A 22,211-nucleotide genomic window follows, 5' to 3' on the forward strand; every position below is an offset into this window, starting at 1 on the left:
GATGCAGTACAGCCTGAGGGATCGAAGGTCACAGACTTAGCTGCTTACGTGCAGTGATTTCTCCAGATTCTCTGAACCCTTTGATGATATTACGGACCATAGATGGTGAAATCCCTAAATTCCTTGCAATAGCTGGTCTTAAACTGTTCAACAATTTGGTTACGCATTTGTTGACAAAGTGGTGACCCTCGCCCCATCCTTGTTTGTGAATGACTGAGCATTTCATGGAATCTACTTTCATACCCAATCATGGCACCCACCTGTTCCCAATTAGCCTGCACACCTGTGGGATGTTCCAAATAAGTGTTTGATGAGCATTCCTCAACTTTATCAGTATTTATTGCCACCTTTCCCAACTTCTTTGTCACGTGTTGCTGGCATCAAATTCTAAAGTTAATGATTATTTGCACAAAAAAAAAAGTTTATCAGTTTGAACATCAAATATGTTGTCTTTGTAGCATATTCAACTGAATATGGGTGGAAAATGTTTTGCAAATCATTGTATTCTGTTTATATTTAAATCTAACACAATTTCCCAACTCATATGGAAACGGGGTTTGTAACTAAGTTAACCAGCCTTGTGAAAAAGTGTATTTTATTATTATAAAAATAAGCAATACAGTATAACATATGTATAGTAGTTTATGAGATATAATATACTCAACATTAAGTTATTTAAAAAATATACATGGGCTATTAAAACAGTCCATTAGAAATAAATGGGGAATAAACACTTGATTTACATTGCACTTTACACGTGGTCTCTGGCGATGTCTAGTGGTAGAATAGGGTAACTACCGGGTAACAGGAAATTACATTTACCCCCCAAATGTAGTTAAGTCAAGCAGCCTTGTGAAAGCATTTTAGAAAGGCCCACTTTTAGTCACAGCGTCAGATAGTGCACGTGTACCTAATGTTTAGGCCGGTAAATGTATCACGGCTCCTCTCTGCTGCCCTCATGTGGTCAAAAGAAGGTAACGCATATAATTATTTACCTTTCAACTTAAGTGGATTCAGGCGGTGCAGCTGTGTCCTTTTATTGTGGCACATTCAAAGCGGACATGCACAAACTGTCCACCCTGCTGCAGACCCACGGATTCCTTCCTTTAAAAAAAAAATTATGTTTCGTTTGTTTTCTTTTTATAATTATATTTGTAATTATTCAAACATAATGTTTCCTTTTTTTTTAATTTAGTTTTTAAATGTTTGTTTTTATTCCTTCTTTGCTTCATCCCATCCCTTTTAATAGTTTTTTTAAATTGTATTGTATTTATTTATTTAACTTTTCTTCCTACTTTCCTTCCTTCCTTTGATTTGTATTGTTTTATTTGTATTTATTTTATATTTTTCTTAATTTCTTCCTTTTTTGTATTATTCTTTATTATTGTTTTATTTTTAAATCTATTAAACATTTTAAAAATAGTTATATTTTTCTTCCTTCTTTCCGTCCTGTTTTTATTTCTATTTTTTAAATTTCTTTAAATTTGTATTTTTATTGTATTTTTGTTTTCTTTCCTTCCTGAATTTCTTTATTTGTATTTTTATTTAATTGTATTTATTTGAATTCACTTGTATTCTTCCTTTCTTCCTTCCTTGCTTTCTTTTTTCTTTTTTTATTGCTATTTTATTTTAAATTTGTAGTTTTATTTTTTCTTCCTTCCTTTCTTTCTTTCTTCTTACCTTCCATCTTTCCTTCCTTCCTTCCTTCCTTTAGTTATTTAAAAAAAAAAAATTAAAATTTTTGTTGACTAATTTATTTTTCTTCCTTCCTTGCTTCCTTCCTTTTTCCATTCCTTCCTTGTTTAGGTTTACTATTATTTTTTATTTTAATTTTATTAATTATTATTATAATTATTATTATTCTCATCTGCGATGAGGTGGCGACTTGTCCAGTGTGTACCCCGCCTACCGCCCGAATGAAGCTAAGATAGGCTCCAGCACCCCCTGCGACCCCGAAAGAGACACGTGGTAGTAAATGGATGGATGGATGGATATTTAAATTTTTATTTATTTCTTCCTCCCCCTTCCTTTCCTTCCTTCCTTCATTTTTTATGTTTATTTATTTTAATTTTAATTTTATTTATTTATTCATTCTTGTTATTCATATTATGTTTATTATTATTATTATTATTTTTATTTTATTATTTTCCCCCCTCCTTCAGTCCTTCCTTTTTTATGTTTCTTTTTTTAATTTTTATTTCATTGTTTTCTTCCCCTTTCCTTCTTTTCTTCCTTGTTATGTTTGATATTATTTATTTTTTCATCTCTTCCTTCCTTCATTTTTTACGTTTATTATTATTATTATTATTATTATTATTTGTAATTTAAATTTAGATTGTATTTGTTTATTTGCCCCTTCCTTCCTTTGTTCCTTCCTTCCTTTTTATGTTGATAATTATATTTTTAATTTTAATTGTATTTATTTATTTATTTATTTTTCATCCCCTCTTTCTTTCTTTCTTTCTTTCTTTATTTATTTATTTTGTTAGGCTTGTCCCTGACAGTTTGGTTATGTTTTAGTTTTTCCTCTGTTTCTCTTTATTTCCTGTCAGCGCTTTTATTTTGGTTGTTTCCTGCTTGTCTCCCTGAGCGCTGTGTTCCCTCAGCTGCGGCTGATTGGCACCTGGCCACACCTGGTGTCAATCAGCCAGATGCTATTTAAACCTGCCTTGCCAGCCGGCCAGTCTGTGCTGGAGTATTGTCGCCGATACTTGCCCATGTCTTTGTGTGCGGTAAGCTGTTCCTGTTTTCTAGTTCCTAATTGCTATTTAGTAGTGATGGGTTGATGAGGCCTCATGAAGCGTTTCGACACATTGCAAAACTGTATTGATACTGTGTCGATACTGTGTCACTAAATACTGACATCTGCTGGACATTAAAAATCCCTACAGGCAACCTATGGACCGACTCAACTGACACTGATTTTATGACCTAGTACAGTGGTTCTCAAATGGGGGTCAACTGACACTGATTTTATGACCTAGTACAGTGGTTCTCAAATGGGGGTACGCGTACCCCTGGGGGTACTTGAAGGTATGCCTGATTTTTTTTAAATATTCTAAAAATAGCAACAATTCAAAAATCCTTTATAAATATATTTATTGAATAATACTTCAACAAAATATGAATGTAAGTTCATAAACTCCGTGAAGCACAAGCTCAGGTTTGTCACTAAAATGTCTGTCAAAAAGAACTGTGAAAAGAAATGCAACAATGCAATATTCAGTGTTGACAGCTAGATTTTTTGTGGACATGTTCCATAAATATTGATGTTAAAGATTTTTTTTTTTGTGAAGAAATGTTTAGAATTAAGTTCATGAATCCAGATGGAGCTCTAATACAATCCCCAAAGAGGGCACTTTAAGTTGATTATTACTTCTAGGTGTAGAAATCTTTATTTATAATTGAATCACTTGTTTATTTTTCAACAAGTTTTTATCTATTTGTATATCTTTTTTTCCCAAATAGTTCAAGAAAGACCACTACAAATGAGCAATATTTTGCACTGTTATACAATTTAATAAATCAGAAACTGATGACATAGTGCTGTATTTTACTTTTTTTTCAACCAAAAATGCTTTGCTCTGATTAGGGGGTATTTGAATGAAAAAAAAATTCACAGGGCTACATTGCTGAAAAAAGGTTGAGAACCACTGACCTAGTATATACAATAATATAAACCAAGTCATTGTATTTCATTTAGGATTATTTCATAACTTCATATAAATAAAAATATATTTTTTGTCTTTTTTAGATACAGTCAATAAATAATGTGAACATGTATCATAAAATGGAAATCTAAGAGAACGTGTTGTGAATGAGGTTGCTTGTGGACCTGGAAAATATTATTTATCTATTTTTACACATTTTTATTAAAAAAAACAACAGTTTTTCCAACGTATTCAATTTTAGACGCTTTCTCTTCTTAGTTATTATTTCTCCGGCTGTAGAAAAGAGCCGCTCACAGGGCACAGAGGAGGCGTCAGTGCGACACAGTTCGCGTATCGGTCACGTGACCAAAACAGCTCATGATCGGTCACGTGATTTTCTAAAAGCGGTACACGCACCGACACAGGGTTTCGCTCTATGAGCTCGACGCATGCGCCGATGCATCGGTGTTGCCGGACCCATCACTACTATTTAGTATTTACAGTTTGCTGTCTCCGAGCTCCTTGTTTCGTGTTATCTTGTTAGCCGTTAGCTGTTTCCAGTTTTTCTGTTTGCTGGTTCCTGTTTTCAGTTAGGCTATTCCTAGTTCCTGGTTTGTGTTTGACATTTATTTTGGACATTAAATTGTTTTTCCGCACAAATCCTGCCTTCTCTGCATCTTGGGGTTCGTCACCAACACTGACATCTTTCTTGTTTCCTTTTTCTTTTTTCTTCTTTCCTCATTCATTCCTTCTTTCCTTTTTCTTTTTAAAAAAAAATTGTATTTAAATTGTATTTTTTCTTTCCCCCTTCCTCCCATTCCTTTTTTATGTTCATTATTTAAATTTGTATTTACTGTAATTTTTTTCTTTCCCCTCCCTTTTTTTTGTTTATTTTTTAATTTGAATTTAACTCATTTTTTTATTTCCCCCTTTCTTCCTTCCTTCCTCATTATTATATTTCATTTTCTATTTTTTTCTTGCTTCCTTTTTGATTGTTTTTAGTTGTATACCATTCATTCACTTTTCTTCCTTCTTTCTTTCCTTTTTATTTAATTTCATATTTGCCTTCATTCCTTGTTTGTATAGATATTGTTTTATTTAAAAATGTATTTTATCTATATGTATTTCCTTCCTTTCTTCCTTCCTTCATTCCTTGCTTACCGGTATTTACTTATTATTTTTCAACCTTTTTTATTTTTTTTTCTTCCCCCCTTCCTTCCTTCGTTTGTTCCTTTTTTGTTTATTATTCTTATATATTTTTGATTGTATTCACCCCCCCCCCCCCTTTCCTTGCTTCCTTTTTTTATTATAATTGTTAAAAAATATATATATTTGGGGGACGGCGTGGCGCAGTTGGCAGTAGTGGCCGTGCCAGCAACCTGAGGGTTCCTGGTTCAATCCCCACCTTCTACCAACCTCGTCACGTCCGTTGTGTCCTTGAGCAAGACACTTCACCCTTGTTCCTGATAGGTCGTGGTTAGGGCCTTGCATGGCAGCTCCCGCCATCAGTGTGTGAATGTGTGTGTGTGTGTGTGTGTGTGAATGTGGAAATAGTGTCAAAGCGCTTTGAGTACCTTGAAGGTAGAAACGCGTTATACAAGTATAACGCTTTTATTTTTCCATCCATTTTCTACCGCTTATTCCCTTCAGGGTGGTGGGGAGTGCTGGAGCCTATCTCAGCTGCATTTGGGCGGAAGGTGGCGTACACCCTGGACAAGTTGCCACTTCATCGCAGGGCCAACACAGATAGACAGACAGCATTCACACTCACATTCACACACTAGGGCCAATTTAGTGTTGCCAATCAACCTATCCCCAGGTGCATGTCTTTGGAGGTGGGAGGAAGCCGGAGTACCCGGAGGGAACCCACGCAGTCACGGGGAGAACATGCAAACTCCACACAGAAAGATCCAGAGCCCGGGATTGAACTCAGGAACTTCGTATTGTGAGGTACATGCACTAACTCTGAGTCCTGTCCATTATTTTATTTTATTTTTCTTCCCTCCTTACTTCCTTTTTTTTTTTTTTTTTTTTAAGTTCATCATTTTTTATTTTTTTTCCCCGTTCCTTCCTGCCTTCCTTCCTTTTTTATGTGTATTTTTTTATTGTAAGTTTTATTAAATTTATTTATTTCTATTTTTCTTCCCTCCTGCCTTCCCTTATTGCTTCCTTCCTTCTTTCTTTCCTTGCTTTTTTTTAATGTTTTAGTATCATTTTTGTATTTTATTTGTATTTCATATATTTAAGTACACTAAATGGTTAAAATTAAAAAGTAGTATCTGTTCAATTATTTTAGAATATTTCATAAGTTATGATTGTAATATGTAAAAAAAAAAAAAAAGGTTAATTTGGATAATAAAACAATGCATGTAATGAAATGTGTCTATTTATTCACACCTATTTTAGTCTAAGTTTTGTGTTAATTTAAGCATCAAATTCTTATTTTAATTATCTCATTATTTTATATGGGTTGAGTGTGAATTTTGTCTGCCTATCTGTGTTGGCCCTGTGATGAGGTGGCGACTTGTCCAGGGTGTATGCAGCTGAGAGGCTCCAGAACCCCCTGTGATCCTGAAAGGGACAAGTGGTAGAAAATAAATGGATGGATATTTATTTATATTTTTTTGATTCCTTCCCTTTTTCTGTTTATTATCCATCCATCCGTCCATTTTCTACCACTTATTCCCTTCAGGGTCACGGGGGTTGCTTTAACCTATCTCAGCTACAATCGGGCGGAAGGCGGGGTACACCCTGGACAAGTCGCCACCTCATCGCAGGGCCAACACAGATAGACAGACATTCACACTTCCTCCCACCTCCAAAGACATGCACCTTGGGATAGGTTGATTGGCAACACTAAATTGGCCCTAGTGTGTGAATGCAGTAACATATTGTCATTTATCATTCTATTATTTTGTCAACATTATGACGGACAAACTAAAAAACAATTGGTAAGACCAAAGTGTAAATGTACTAGAATAAAATATATATTAGATAGTTGTACAGTGAATACAGCCAAAAACCTTGTGCGGAAAAAGATTCAATTATACAAGTAATTAGTGTGACGTATTTTAAGTACACCAGTCATAATTTTACAAGCAAAACGTATTTCTTTAAACTTGTAAGTAAACAAGGCAGAACGGTGATAGAGGGGTTAGTGCGTGTGCCTCACAATACGAAGGTCCTGGGTTCATACTTGCCAACCCTCCCGATTTTCCCGGGAGACTCCTGAATATCAGTGCCCCTTTTGAAAATCTCCCGGGGCAGCCATCCTCCCGATTTCCACCCGGATAACAATTTTGGGGGCGTGCCTTAAAGCCACTGTCTTTATCGTCCTCTACATCCTGTCGTCACGTCCGCTTTTCTTCCATACAAACAGCGGTCACATAATGTGTGCGGCTTTTACACACACACACACACACACACACACACACACACACACACACACACACACACACACACACACACACACACACACACACACACACGTGAATGCAATGCATACTTGGTCAACAGCCATACAGGTCACACTGAGGGTGGCTGTATAAACAACTTTAACACTGTTACAAATATGCACCACACTGAACCCACACCAAACAAGAATGACAAACACATTTTGAGAGAACACCCGCACCGTAACACAACATAAACACAACAGAACAAATACCCAGAACCCCTTGCAGCACTAACTCCTCCGGGATGTTAGAATATACACCCCCTGCTACCACCAAACCCCGCCCCCCCCAACCCTGCCGACTTGCGGCGACTTGTACAGGGTGTATACCGCCTTCCGCCTGATTGTAGCTGAGATAGGCTCCAGCACCCCCCGCGACCATACTTGCCAACCCTCTCGAATTTTCCGGGAGACTCCCGAATTTCAGTGCCTCTCCCGGGACAACCTTTCTCCCGATTTCCAGCCGGACTTAAGGCACGCCTCCTCCGGGTCCGTGCGGACCAGAGTGAGGACAGCCTGTCGTCACGTCCGCTTGGCCGACCAAAAAGTAACCACAGAACACTATACTGTATAGTGTTCTGTGGTTACTTTTTGGTTGGCCAACGGTTTACGTTGCATTGCGCACCCTGACGGCAAGTGTGGGAGTCGGTTCTGAAGTATGAAGTAAAGAGACGTAACTTCGTCACCTCGCCTGGTTATTGACTCCAACCCAGAATATTACACTGCCCATACCTATGCTCCTTCAAAGGCTGTGCTACTGGCTGCAAAGCATTGCACTTTCAAATACAACGAGTAGAGAGGAGTGTTGTGTGTGTGTGTGTAAATAAATGAACACTGAAATGCAAGTATTTATTTTATGTGTGTGTGTGTATGAAATACTTGAATTTAAGTGAATTCTAGCTATAATTAGCGATGGCCGGGACCGAGTATTTGCAAACTTCCTGTTGATTTTTGCTGGGGTTTGTCAGTGTATGAAATATAGGTCTAAGTGAGACCTACATAGAGGTTTTTGTTTCATGTGTCTATGACATTCCTACTGGGAGTTAGAGGCAGTTTTGTCTGTTTTCTTCCTAGGGGGCGCTAGAGCGCAATTTAGAGTTTTGGTTTTTTTAAATTTTTTTATTAGATCTCAATTTTTGTGTGTGTGTGTTTAAGGGGGGTCAATCATCCATTTTCTGCAGTTTCTCCCTTTTGGGGTTGCGGGTGATGCTGGAGCCTATCTCAGCTACAATCGGGCGGAAGGCGGTGTACACACTGGACAAGTCGCCACCTCATCGCAGGGCCAACACAGATAGACAGACAACATTCACACACTAGGGACCATTTAGTGTTGCCAATCAACCTTTCCCCAGGTGCATGTCTTTGGAGGCGGGAGGAAGCCAAAGTACCCGGAGGGAACCCACGCAGTCACGGGGAGAACATGCAAACTCCATACAGAAAATCCTGAGCGCAGGATCGAACCCAGGACCTTTGTATTGTGAGGCTGACGCACTAACCCCTCCTACACCGTGCTGCCATAAAACGCTAGAAATTCAATAGGGTCCTCGGTCCCTAAATATACTTAACGACAATCTCCCGAATTTGGGGGTCTCAAGGTTGGCAAGTATGCTTGTGCAGCCCTTTGAGACACTTGTGATTTAGGGCCATATAAGTAAACATTGATATTATTTTGTCAACATTATGAGGGACAAACTGTAAAAAATTTGCCGGTCAATCTACGTTCCCATCCTCACCTATGGTCATGAGCTTTGGGTTATGACCGAAAGGACAAGATCACGGGTACAAGCGGCCGAAATGAGTTTCCTCCGCCGGGTGGCGGGGCTGTCCCTTTAGAGATAGGGTGAGAAGCTCTGCCATCCGGGGGGAGCTCAAAGTAAAGCCGCTGCTCCTCCCCATGGAGAGGAGCCAGATGAGGTGGTTCGGGCATCTGGTCAGGATGCCACCCGAACACCTCCCTAGGTAGGTGTTCAGGGCACGTCCGACCAGTAGGAGGCCACGGGGAAGACCCAGGACACGTTGGGAAGACTATGTCTCCCGGTTGGCCTGGGAACGCCTCGGGATCCCCCGGGAGGAGCTGGACGAAGTGGCTGGGGAGAGGAAAGTCTGGGCTTCCCTGCTTGGGCTGCTGCCCCCGCGACCCGACCTCGGATAAGTGGGAAAAGATGGATGGATTGTTCATCTACATCTGCTTATTTTCTGTTTCGACAAGTTCTATCCAGTTAACAAGTAAAAATGAAATCACTTATTTTTCTGTTTGATACTTTCTATTAGTTTCGGATGATACCACACATTTAGGTATCGATATTTTAATTATTATTTTAATTTCTATTTATTCATTTTCTTCCCTCTTCTTCCATACTTTTTATGTTCATTATTATTATTATTATTATTATTTATTTTAACTGTTATTTATATTTTTCTTCCTTCCTTCCATCCCCCACCCCTCCTCCTCCTCAGCACAGCGCCCCCTCCCACCCCACCTTGGACGCAGCCTCGCAGCAAGCGGAGGAGGAGTCGCAGCGCCCTGCAGACGAGTATACTTCGCTCCTTGGGACCGCGGACGAAGCACCCGCAGCATGCCGCTGACACACCGCGGACACATTATCTGACAAGCTCCGACCTCCTCATCATCCTCTTCATCCTCCTCCTCCTCTCCTCGCGGTGAGTGTTGACGTCCATCGCCGCGACGCTGCAATGCGTTTTTAATTCAAAGCACTTTTTGCAAACATTTCCCCACTGCATGATGATGCAACGTCTGCACGTGGGCTTCAAAACGCCGCCAAAATGGTTGATTTAGTTCCTCTTTTCGTTTATTGGAAGTTGTCACAGGAGGCAAATTGTGTCTTAAGGTCTCTTGCATGCGTGTGAGGGAGGGATGGACACACGTTAGCCGATTATTTGCTCAGCACATGGCTCACGCCGAGGTGTGACATGATATCACACATGATATCAGACATGATACCAGACATGATATCAGATGGAAGACACTGCAGGCTGTAAAACATGAGCAGGTTTTCACCCACTGGACACTTTGGTTCCCCACAGTGACATTCTGTCATCAAAGTTGACAACAAATGACTGTAATCAATTTACCAGGATGTGACCGCCCTGGCAGTACTTATTTCACAATAAAATACTGTAAATACAAATTACTGCAACATGACAACAAATGACTGTAAAAAGTTACCAGGATTTGACAACAGTATTTTTCCACAATAAAATACTGTAAATAAAGTTTACTGCAACATGACAAGAAATGACTGTAAAAATTTACCAGGATGTGACAGCATTGGCAGTACTTATTTCACAATAAAATACTGTAAATACAAATTACTGCAACATGACAACAAATGACTGTAAAAAGTTACCAAGATTTGACAACAATAACAGTATTTTTCCACAATAAAATACTGTAAATAAAGTTTACTGCAACATGACAAGAAATGACTGTAAAAAATTTACCAGGATGTGACAGCATTGGCAGTACTTATTTCACAATAAAATACTGTAAATACAAATTACTGCAACATGTCAACAAATGACTTTAAAAAAAAATACATCAGTTTATTTCACAACAATAAAACTTATTTCACAGTAAAATACTTTCATCAAACTTGACTGCAACATGACAACAAATGACTGAAAAATACCAGGATGTGACAGCATTGGCAGTACTTATTTCACAATAAATTACTGTAAATACAAATTACTGCAACATGACAACAAAAGACTGTTAAAAAATACAATATCAGTTTGTTTCACAGCAATTAAACTGTTATTTCACATTAAAATACTGTCATCAATTTTGACTGTAATCAATCTACCAGGATGTGACAGCATCGGCAGTACTTATTTCACAATAAAATACTGTAAATATAAATTACTGCAACATGACAACAAATGACTGTGGAAAAAAATAAATAAAACATCAGTTTATTTCATTTTCCGCCCGAATGCAGCTGAGATAGGCTCCAGCACCCCTCACGATCCCAAAAGGGACAAGCGGTAGAAAATGGATGGATGACAACAAATGACTTTAAAAAAAAATAAATAAAAAAATACATCAGTTTATTTCACAACAACTAAACTGTTATTTCACAGTAAAATACTTTCATCAAAGTTGACTGCAACATGACAAATGACTGTGAAAAATACCAGGATGTGACAGCATTGGCAGTACTTATTTCACAATAAAATACTGTAAATACAAATGACTGCAACATGACAACAAATGACTGTAAAAAAATAATAATACAATATCAGTTTATTTCACAACAATTCAAATATTTCACATTAAATACTGTCATCAAACTTGACTAATCAATTTACCAGGATTTGGCAGCATTGGCAGTACTTATTTCACAATAAAATACTGTAAATACAAATGACTGCAACATGACAACAAATGACTGTGGGGAAAAAAAAAATACAATATCCGTTTATTTCACAACAATTAAACTGTTATTGCTTATTGCATATTATTATTATTATTATTATTATTATTATTATACTGGGCGGTATAGCTCGGTTGGTAGAGTGGCCGTGCCAGCAACTTGAGGGTTCCAGGTTTGATCCCTGCTTCCGCCATCCTAGTCACTGCCGTTGTGTCCTTGGGCAAGACACTTTACCCACCTGCTCCCAGTGCCACCCACACTGGTTTAAATGTAACTTAGATATTGGGTTTCACTATGTAAAAGCGCTTTGAGTCACTAGAGAAAAACGCTATATAAATATAATTCACTTCACTTATTTCACAGTAAAATACTTTCATCAAAGTTGACTGCAACATGACAACAAATGACTGTAATCAATTTACCAAGATGTGACAGCATTGGCAGTACTTGTTTCACAATAAAATACTGTAAATACAAATTACTGCAACATGACAACAAATGACTGTGGGGAAAAAATGCAACATCAGTTTATTTCACAACAATTAAACTGTAATTTCACAATAAAATACTGAAAATAATTACTGCAACATGACAACAAATGACTGAAATCAATTTACCAGGATTTGACAGTATTAACAGTACTTATTTCACAATAAAATACTGTAAATACAAATTACGGCAACATGACAACAAATGACTGTAAAAATATAAGAACAATATCAGTTTATTTCACAACAATTCAGAATCGTTTTATTGCCATTGTTTGAGAACGGGTTCACAAACTACGAATTTTCCTTGGTGCAATCGTGCATTAAACTGTCATTTCACAGTAAAATACTGTCATCATACTTGACTGCAACATGACAACATCCATCCTTTTTACCAGGATTTGACAGCATTTACAGTACTTAATTCACAATAAAATACTGTAAATGCAAATTACTGCAACATGACAACAAATGACTGTAAAAATAATATAACAGTTTATTTCACAACAATTAAACTGTTATTTCACAGTAAAATACGGTCATTGAACTTGACTGCAACATGACAACAAATGACTGTAATCAATTTACCAGGATTTGACAGCATTGGCAGTACTTATTTAACAATAAAATACTGTCAATACAAATTACTGTAAAAAAATAAATACAATATCAGTTTATTTCACAACAATTAACTGTCATTTCACAGTAAAATACTTTCATCAAACTTGACAACAATATGACTGTAATCAATTTACCAGGATTTGACAGTATTAACAGTACTTATTTCACAATAAAATACTGTGAATACAAATTACTGCAACATGACAACAAATGACTGTAAAAAGTTACCAGGCTTTGACAACAATAACAGTATTTTTCCCCACAATAAAGTACTGTAAATAACGTTTCCTGCAACATTACAAAATTGCTTAAAAAAAAAAAATAGCAGGATTTGACAGTATTAACAGTATTTTTCCACAATAAAATACTGTCATCAAAGTTCACTGCAACATGACGACAAATGACTGAAAAAATGACCAGGATTTGACAGTATTAACAGTATTTTTTTCACAATAAAGTACTGTAAATAACGTTTACTGCAACATTACAAAATTGCTAAAAACAAAAGCAGGATTTGACAGCATTAACAGTATTTTCCCACAATAAAATACTGCCATCAAAGTTTACTGCAACATGACAACAAATGACTGTAATCAATTTACCAGGATTTGACAGCATTGACAGTACTTATTTCACAATACAATACTGTAAATAAAGTTTACTGCAACATGACGACAAATTATTGTAAAAAATTACCAGGATTTGACAGTATTAACAGTATTTTTTTTCCACAATAAAGTACTGTAAATAACATTTACTGCAACATTACAAAATTGCTAAAAAAAAAAAATAGCAGGATTTGACAGTAACAGTTTTTCCACAATAAAATACTGTCATCAAAGTTTACTTTACAGTAAAATACTTTAATCAAACTTGACTGCGACATGACAACTGACTGTAAAAAAAAATACAATATCAGTTTATTTCACAACAATTAAACTGTTATTTCACATTAAAATACTGTCATCAAACTTGACTGTAATCAATTTACCAGAATGTGACAGCATTGGCAGTACTTATTTCACAATAAAATTCTGTAAATACAAATTACTGCAACATGACAACAAATGACTGTAAAAAAAACAAACAAAACATCAGTTTATTTCACAACAATTCACCTGTAATTTCACAGTAAAATACTGTCATCAAACTTGACTGCAACATGACAACAAATGACTAATTAATTTACCAGGATTTGACAGCATTGGCAGTACTTATTTCACAATAAAATACTGTAAATACAAATTACTGCAACATGACAACAAATGACTGTGGAAAAAATACATCAGTTTATTTCACAACAATTAAACTATCATTTCACAATAAAATACTGAAAATACAAATTACTGCAACATGACAACAAATGACTGTAATCAATTTACCAGGATTTGACAGCATTGGCAGTACTTATTTCACAATAAAATACTGTAAATACAAATTACTGTAAAAAAATAAATACAATATCAGTTTATTTCACAACAATTAAACTGTTATTTCACATTAAAATACTGTCATCAAACTTGACTGTAATCAATGTACCAGGATGTGACTGCATTGGCAGTACTTATTTCACAATAAAATTCTGTAAATACAAATGACTGCAACATGACAACAAATGACTGTAAAAAAACAAAATACAACATCAGTTTATTTCACAACAATTAAACTGTTATTTCACAGTAAAATACTTTCATCAAACTTGACTGCAGCATGGCAACAAATGACTGAAAAATACCAGGATGTGACAGCATTGGCAGTACTTATTTCACAATAAAATACTGTAAATACAAATTCCTGCAACATGACAACATGACTGTAATCAATTTACCAGGATTTGACAGTATTAACAGTACTTATTTCACAATAAAATACTGTAAGTACAAATTACTGCAACATGACGACAAATGACTGTTAAAAATTAAAAAAAAAAAAAATACAACATCAGTTTAACTATTTCACAGTAAAATACTTTAATCAAACTTGACTGCAACATAATAATAATAATAATAATAATAATAATAACTGGGATTTATATAGCGCTTTTCTAAGTACCCAAAGTCGCTTTACATGTGGAACCAATCATTCATTCACACCTGGTGATGGTAAGCTACTTTCATAGCCACAGACTGACAGAAGCGTGGCTGCAATTTGCGCCAACGGCCCCTCCGACCACCACCTATCATTCATCATTCAGTTCACCGGTGTGAGTGGCACCGGGGGCAAAGGGTGAAGTGTCCCGCCCAAGGACACAACGGCAGCGATTTTTGGATGGAAGAGGCAGGGAGCGAACCTGCAACCCTCAGGTTTCTGGCACGGTTGCTCTACCCACTACGCCATGCCGCCCAAACTTGACTGTAATCAATTTACCAGGATTTGACAGCATTGGCAGTACTGATTTCACAATAAAATACTGTAAATACAAATGACGGCAACATGACAACAAATTACTGTAAAAAAATAAGTACAATATCAGTTTATTTCACAACAATTCAGAATCTTTTTATTGCCATTGTTTGAGAACGGGTTCACAAACTAGGAATTTTCCTTGGTGCAATAGTGCATTAAACTGTCATTTCACAGTAAAACACTGTCATCATACTTGACTGCAACATGACAACATCCATCCATTTACCAGGATTTGACAGCATTTACAGTACTTATTTCAAAATAAAATACTGCAAATGCAAATTACTGCAACATGACAACAAATGACTGTGAAAAATACCAGGATTTGACAGCATTGGCAATACTTATTTCACAATAAAGTACTGTAAATACAAATTACTGTAAAAAAATAAATACAATATCAGTTTATTTCACAACAATTAACTGTCATTTCACAGTACAATACTGTCATCAAAGTTGACAACAATATGACTGTAATCAATTTACCAGGATTTGACAGTATTAACAGTACTTATTTCACATTAGAATACTGTAAATACAAATTACTGCAACATGACAACAAATGACTGTAAAAAGTTACCAGGATTTGACAACAATAACAGTATTTTTTCCACAATAAAGTACTGTAAATAAAGTTTACTGCAACATTACAAAATTGCTAAAAAAACAACAAATAACAGGATTTGACAACAATAACAGTATTTTTCCACAATAAAACACTGTCATCAAAGTTCATTGCAACATGACGACAAATGACTGAAAAAATGACCAGGCTTTGACAGCATTGGCAGTACTTATTTCAAAATAAAATACTTTAAATACAAATGACTGCAACATGACGACAAATGACTGTAAAAATGTATTAGTATTTTTCCCACAATAAAATACTGTAAATAACGTTTACTGCAACATTACAAAATTGCTAAAAAAAACAGCAGAATTTGACAGTATTAACAGTATTTTTCCACAATAAAATACTGTCATCAAAGTTTACTTGACAGTAAAATACTTTAATCAAACTTGACTGCAACATGACAACAAATGACTGTAAAAAAAAAAAAAAAAATACAATATCAGTTTATTTCACAACAATTAAAGTGTTATTTCACATTAAAATACTGTCATCAATCTTGACTGTAATCAATTTACCAGGATGTGACTGCATTGGCAGTACTTATTTCACAATAAAATACTGTAAATACAAATTACTGCAACATGACAACAAATGACTGTAAAAAGTTACCAGGATTTGACAGCATTAACAATATTTTTCCACAATAAAATACTGTAAATAAAGTTTACTGCAACATGACAACAAATTATTGTAAAAATTTACCAGGATCTGACAGTATTAACAGTATTTTTTCCACAATAAAATACTGTAAATAACGTTTACTGCAACATTACAAAATTGCTAAAAAGAAAAAAAATAGCAGGATTTGACAGCATTGGCAGTACTTATTTCACAATAAAATACTGTAAATACAAATGACGGCAACATGACAACAAATGACTGTAAAAAAACAAAACATTAATTTATTTCACAACAATTAAACTTATTTCACAGTAAAATAATTTAATCAAAGTTGACTGCAACATGACAACAAATGACTGTAATCAATTTACCAGGATTTGACAGTATTAACAGTATTTTTTCCACAATAAAGTACTGTAAATAAAGTTTACTGCAACATTACAAAATTGCTAAAAAAAAATAAAAATAGCAGGATTTCACAGTATTAACAGTATTTTTCCCACAATTAAATACTGTAAAAAAAATAAAAAATTCTGCAACATGACAACAAATGACTGTAAAAATGTACCAGGATTTGACCGTTTTAGCAGTATTTTTCCACTATGAAATACTGTAAATAGTTTTTCTGCAAAATGACAACAAATGACTGTAAAAAATTTACCAGGATTTGACAGTATTAACAGTATTTTTTCCACAAAGTACTTTAAATAAAGTTTACTGCAACATTACAAAATTGCAACAACAAAAAAATAGCAGGATTTCACAGCATTAACAGTATTTTTCCACAATAAAATACTGTCATCAAAGTTTACTGCAACATGACAACAAATGACTGAAAATGACCAGGATTTGACAGTATTAACAGTATTTCTTCCACAATAAAGTACTGTAAATAAAGTTTAATGCAACATTACAACAAATGACTGTAAACATTTACCAGGATTTGACAACAATAACAGTATTTTTCCACAATACAATACTGTAAATAAAGTTTACTGCAACATGACAACCAATGACTGTAAAAATTACCAGGATTTGACAGCATTAACAGTATTTTTCCACAATACAATACTGTAAAGTTTACTGCAACATGACAACCAATGACTGTAAAAAATACCAGGATTTGACAGCATTAACAGTATTTTCCCACAATAAAATACTGTAAATAAAGTTTACTGCAACATTACAACAGACTGTAAAAAGTTACCAGGATTTGACAGCATTAACAGTATTTTTTTATTATATGCATTTTGGTGTGGAATGTGGCATTGACACAATTACTGACTGGCATGTGAGATGAGGACCAAATATTATAAATATAGTTCATATCAGGGCGGTGAGTCTTTGGGCACCACACCATTCCATTCTGGGGGGAACAATTCCATTCAGAATGGATTCTCGATTCAAAATCAATACTTTTTAATAGCATTGATTAACTAAATTCCTCCATAAATATAGAACACATCTGATAAATGTCTACATTACTTCAAAGGAAAGTGCTTTTGTTGAATAAAATGCTTCACAAACATTTAATAAAGTGTCTGGATAGAACAGGTTTTGGGTAAAAATATATATATTTTAGTTTGTATTTTATTTTTTAAAATCGTTTAAGAATAGTTACAAATAACAATGTCTATTTATTTGAAAACTGTTTTTTTATTTTTTATTTTTTTTTAACACGGTGAGTTTTTGTAGCGCAGAAGTCTTAGTGAGGTCTACATGGCTGCCTTGGTCAGAAGACCAGTGTGACCACTGCCAAGTGCTTCTGCCAGGGAAGACTTCTGTTATACATCAAAGATCCTCTATATGATGAGTGCAGGCTTGGCTGTTTTTAAGGACTTGTTGCAAAAATGGCCAACAAAGATCCTCTATATGCGAAGTGCACGCTCAGCTGTTCTTAAGGACTCGTTGCAACAATGCCCATCAAAGATCCTCTATATGAGAAGTGCACGCTCAGCTGTTTTTAAGGACTTGTGGCAAAAATGGCCATCAAAGATCCTCTGTATGAAAAGTGCACGCTCTGCTGTTTTTAAGGACTTGTTGCAAAAATGCCCATCAAAGATCCTCTATATGAGGAGTGCACGCTCATCTGTTCTTAAGGACTTGTTGCAACAATGCCCATCAAAGATCCTCTATATGAGGAGTGTACTCCTTGCTGTGTTTAAGGACCTGCTGCAAAAATGCCCATCAAAGATCCTCTATATGAGAAGTGCACTTGCTGTTTTTAAGGACCTGTTGCAAAAATGGCCATCAAATATCTTCTATATGAGAAGTGTACACTCTGCTGTTTTTAAGAACCTGTTGCAACATGCCCATCAAAGATCCTCTATATGAGGAATATGTTCTGTGCTGTTTTTAAGGACCTATTGCAAAAATGCCCATCAAAGATCCTCTATATGAGAAGTGCACTCTTTGCTGTTTTCAAGGACATGTTGCAAAAAAGCCCATCAAAGATCCTATATTTAAGGAGTGCACTCTTTGCTGTTTTTTTTAAAGACCTGTTGCAAAAATGCCCATCAAAGATCCTCTAAATGAGTGTGCTCTCTGCTGTTTTCAAGGACCTGTTGCAAAAATGCCCATCAAAGATCCTCTATATGAGTGTGCTCTCTGCTGTTTTCAAAAGGACCTGTTGCAAAAATGCCCATCAAAGATCCTCTATATGAGTGTGCTCTCTGCTGTTTTCAAAAGGACCTGTTGCAAAAATACCCATCAAAGATCCTCTATATGAGGAGTACACTCTGCTGTTTTCAAAAGGACCTTCTGTTTGGACCTAAGTTGTGTTTTGCAGCGCTCTTATTTTCAGTTCCATGTCCTGTTTGTCTCCTTTTGGTCACCTGGCTTCCTCACCTGTCCCTGATTGGCAAACAGGATGCTTTATTTTCCAGTCCTCTGGACATTGTTTTGCTTTGAACCTCCATACAGCTTCACTTTCCTTATGCTTGCTGTGTCTACTTTGCCTTTTGGTGCACTTCCCTGCTGCACTACGTTTTGTTGTTGAATACTTCTTACCCGCACTACGCCTAACGTCTCTGCACGGTGGGGTCAAGACGCGTTCCAAGCTCTGCCACACCAGAACGTAACACCGACAGCAAAAAAAACAATGATGGTCAAAGATCCTCTAAGTAACAGAAGCACTCTGCTGTTTTTAGGGAGCGACTGCAAATAAACTCACTTTGGATATTTGTTGTGGCACATTTCATCTTTAATAAAGACGTCCATAACACGGATGTATTAATAATTAATAATGTGATGAATAAAAATGAACTTATTTGACAACATGGTGCACAAGTTTCAAAAGTATTTGTCCAGTGAAAAGTGGCTTAATATGATGAGAATGTGGACTTTTAGGTTGAAGATGTTTGACAAAAATATGACTCTTGGTGTTTGGGAATGATTGTCACGTGACACATGATGTGGTGGGCTTTGGATCTCATCTTGCATTGTGCTGTAGACAAGGCCTTGCTTCCGCACGCACGCACGCACGCGCGTACACACACACACACACACACACACACACACACACACACACACACACACACACACACACACACAAGGTCAAAGTTTGGTGTGTGACGTGCACCAAGAGCAGGAAGATGTCACAAGTGCATTAGTCAGCAAGAAGGCAGCCATGACTCAGAAATCCACTTGTCCTGTCCTTCACTCTTCTTAACCCACTTTCTCTCTTTTCAGCCACTCCCACTTTTATTCCTGACCTCCTGCTTTTATTTTGGTATTTATAACCTCCTGCTTTTATATTTGTATTTATAACCTCCTGCTTTTATTTATTTCTAACCGACTGCTTTTATTCTTTTTATTTCTAACATACTGCTTTTATATTTTTATTTATAACCTCCTTCCTTTATTTTATATTTCTCTAGTCTTGTTTTATCATATTTTTTTAAAATTTCTAACCTTCTGCTTTTATTTTTTTTTTTATCTAAACTGCTCCTTTTTATTATTTTGTATTTCTAACCTTCTGCATCCATCCATCCATTTTCTAACCATCTGTTTTTTTTATTTCTAACCTCCTACTTTTATTTTATTTCTAACTTCCTGCTTTCATTTTTTATTTCTAACCTGCTTTTATTATTTTTTATTTCTTACTTCCTGCTTTTATTATTTTTTTATTTCTAACCTCCTGCTTTCATTTTTTATTTCTTACTTCCTGCTTTTATTTTTTATTTCTAACTTCCTGCTTTTATTATTTTTTTATTTCTAACTTCTGGCTTGCTTTTATTATTTTTTGCTTTTATTATTTTATTTCTACCTCCTGCTTTTATTTTATTTCTAACCTCCTGCTTTTATTATTTTTATTTCTAACCTGCTTTTATTTATTTCTAACTTCCTGCTTTTATTTTTTATTTCTAACATTCTGGCTTTTATTATTTTTTTATTTCTAACATTCTGCTTTTTATTTCTAACCTCCTACTTTTATTTATTTCTAACCTCCTGCTTTTATTATTTTTATTCATCTATTTTTATTTCTAACCTATTTTCAAAAGGAATGTGAGGACAAACACACAATTCATCAAAATCATTGCATGCGTGTTATTCTTTTTTTGCTATCTTTGATTGAAATTTTGTGTGTTTGCCACTGGAGACATTTCAAATGCTCTTTTACCGTGCATCTTCTCTTTCCTGCCATATAGAAGATCTTTGACTATCGCATTGTGTTTGCAGGAGGTCCTTAAAAACAGAGCACTCTAGTCATACAGAATATCTTTGATAAGGGCTTTTTTTTAACAGGAGGTTCTTAGCAACAATAGAGGATCTTTGACTATTATTTTGTGCACTACAGGGCTCAAAAACAGCAGAACAATTCTGTCATTTATAGGCTCTTTGACTAACATTCTCTTTGCAGTCGGTCTTCAAAAATAGTAGAACACTACTGTTATAAAGATGATCTTTGACCTGCATTGTTTTTGCAGCAGGCAGTGTTCCCTTCATATAGAGGATCTTTGACTAGCATATTTTGCGCACTAGATCCTCAGAAACAGCAGAACACTCCTGTCGTATAGAGGCTCTGTGACTAGTATTTTTTGTTACAAGATCCTCAAAAACAACAGGAGACAGTCTTGTCATTTATAGGACTATTGGCTATTATTTTTTTGTTACTAGGACCTTAAAAACAGCATAACACTCCTGTTGTATAGAGGATCTTTGACCAGTATTTTTTTTGTTACTAGGTCCTCAAAAAGAACAGGACACTCTTGTCATTTATAGGATCTTTGATTCTTTTTTGTTTTTGTTTTGTTTTGCAGCAGGTCCTTAAAACAGCCGAGTGTTGCTTTGATATAGAGGATCTTTGATAAGCATTTTTCGTTACTAGGTCCTGAAAAACAGCAGAACAGTCCTGTTATGTTATATATATATATATATATATATATATATATATATATATATATATATATTATATATATATATATGATCTTTTTTTTTTTTTTTTACTAGGTCCTCAAAAAGAACAGGACACTCTTGTCATTTATAGGATCTTTGACTCAGCTGTTTTTAAGGACCTGCTGTATAAACAATTAGTGTTCCTTTCATATAGAGGATCTTTGACTAACATGTTTTGTGCATTTGGTCCTCAAAAACAACAGAACACTCCTGTTGTATGTGTGTGTGTGTATGTATGTGTATATATATATATATATATGTATGTGTGTGTATATATATATATATATATATATGTATATATATATGTGTATGTATATGTATGTATGTATGTATGTATGTATGTATGTATGTATGTATGTATGTATGTATGTATGTATGTATGTATGTATGTATGTATGTATGTATGTATGTATGTATGTATGTATGTATGTATGTATATATGTATATATATATGTATGTGTGTATATATCCATCCATTTTCTACCGCTTATTCCCTTTGGGGTCGCGGGGGGCGCTGGAGCCTATCTCAGCTACAATCGGGCGGAA

The 22,211-nt window shown here is 35.4% G+C and overlaps 1 protein-coding gene across 2 annotated transcripts in view; it reads left to right on the forward strand.

The window, feature by feature from the left end:
- The first annotated feature begins 9,709 nt into the window (after positions 1–9,709).
- rims3 (regulating synaptic membrane exocytosis 3) overlaps positions 9,710–22,211 on the forward strand; it is a 77,492-nt gene continuing 64,990 nt past the window's right edge. For both annotated transcript variants that reach the window (XM_061982460.1, XM_061982459.1), the window contains exon 1: positions 9,710–9,765. The gene's annotated coding sequence lies outside the window, so the exon portion shown is untranslated. The remainder of the gene's footprint in view (positions 9,766–22,211) is intronic.

The sequence above is a fragment of the Nerophis lumbriciformis genome, linkage group LG21 (assembly GCF_033978685.3).
Source record: "Nerophis lumbriciformis linkage group LG21, RoL_Nlum_v2.1, whole genome shotgun sequence".
Taxonomy (NCBI): Eukaryota; Metazoa; Chordata; class Actinopteri; order Syngnathiformes; family Syngnathidae; genus Nerophis; species Nerophis lumbriciformis.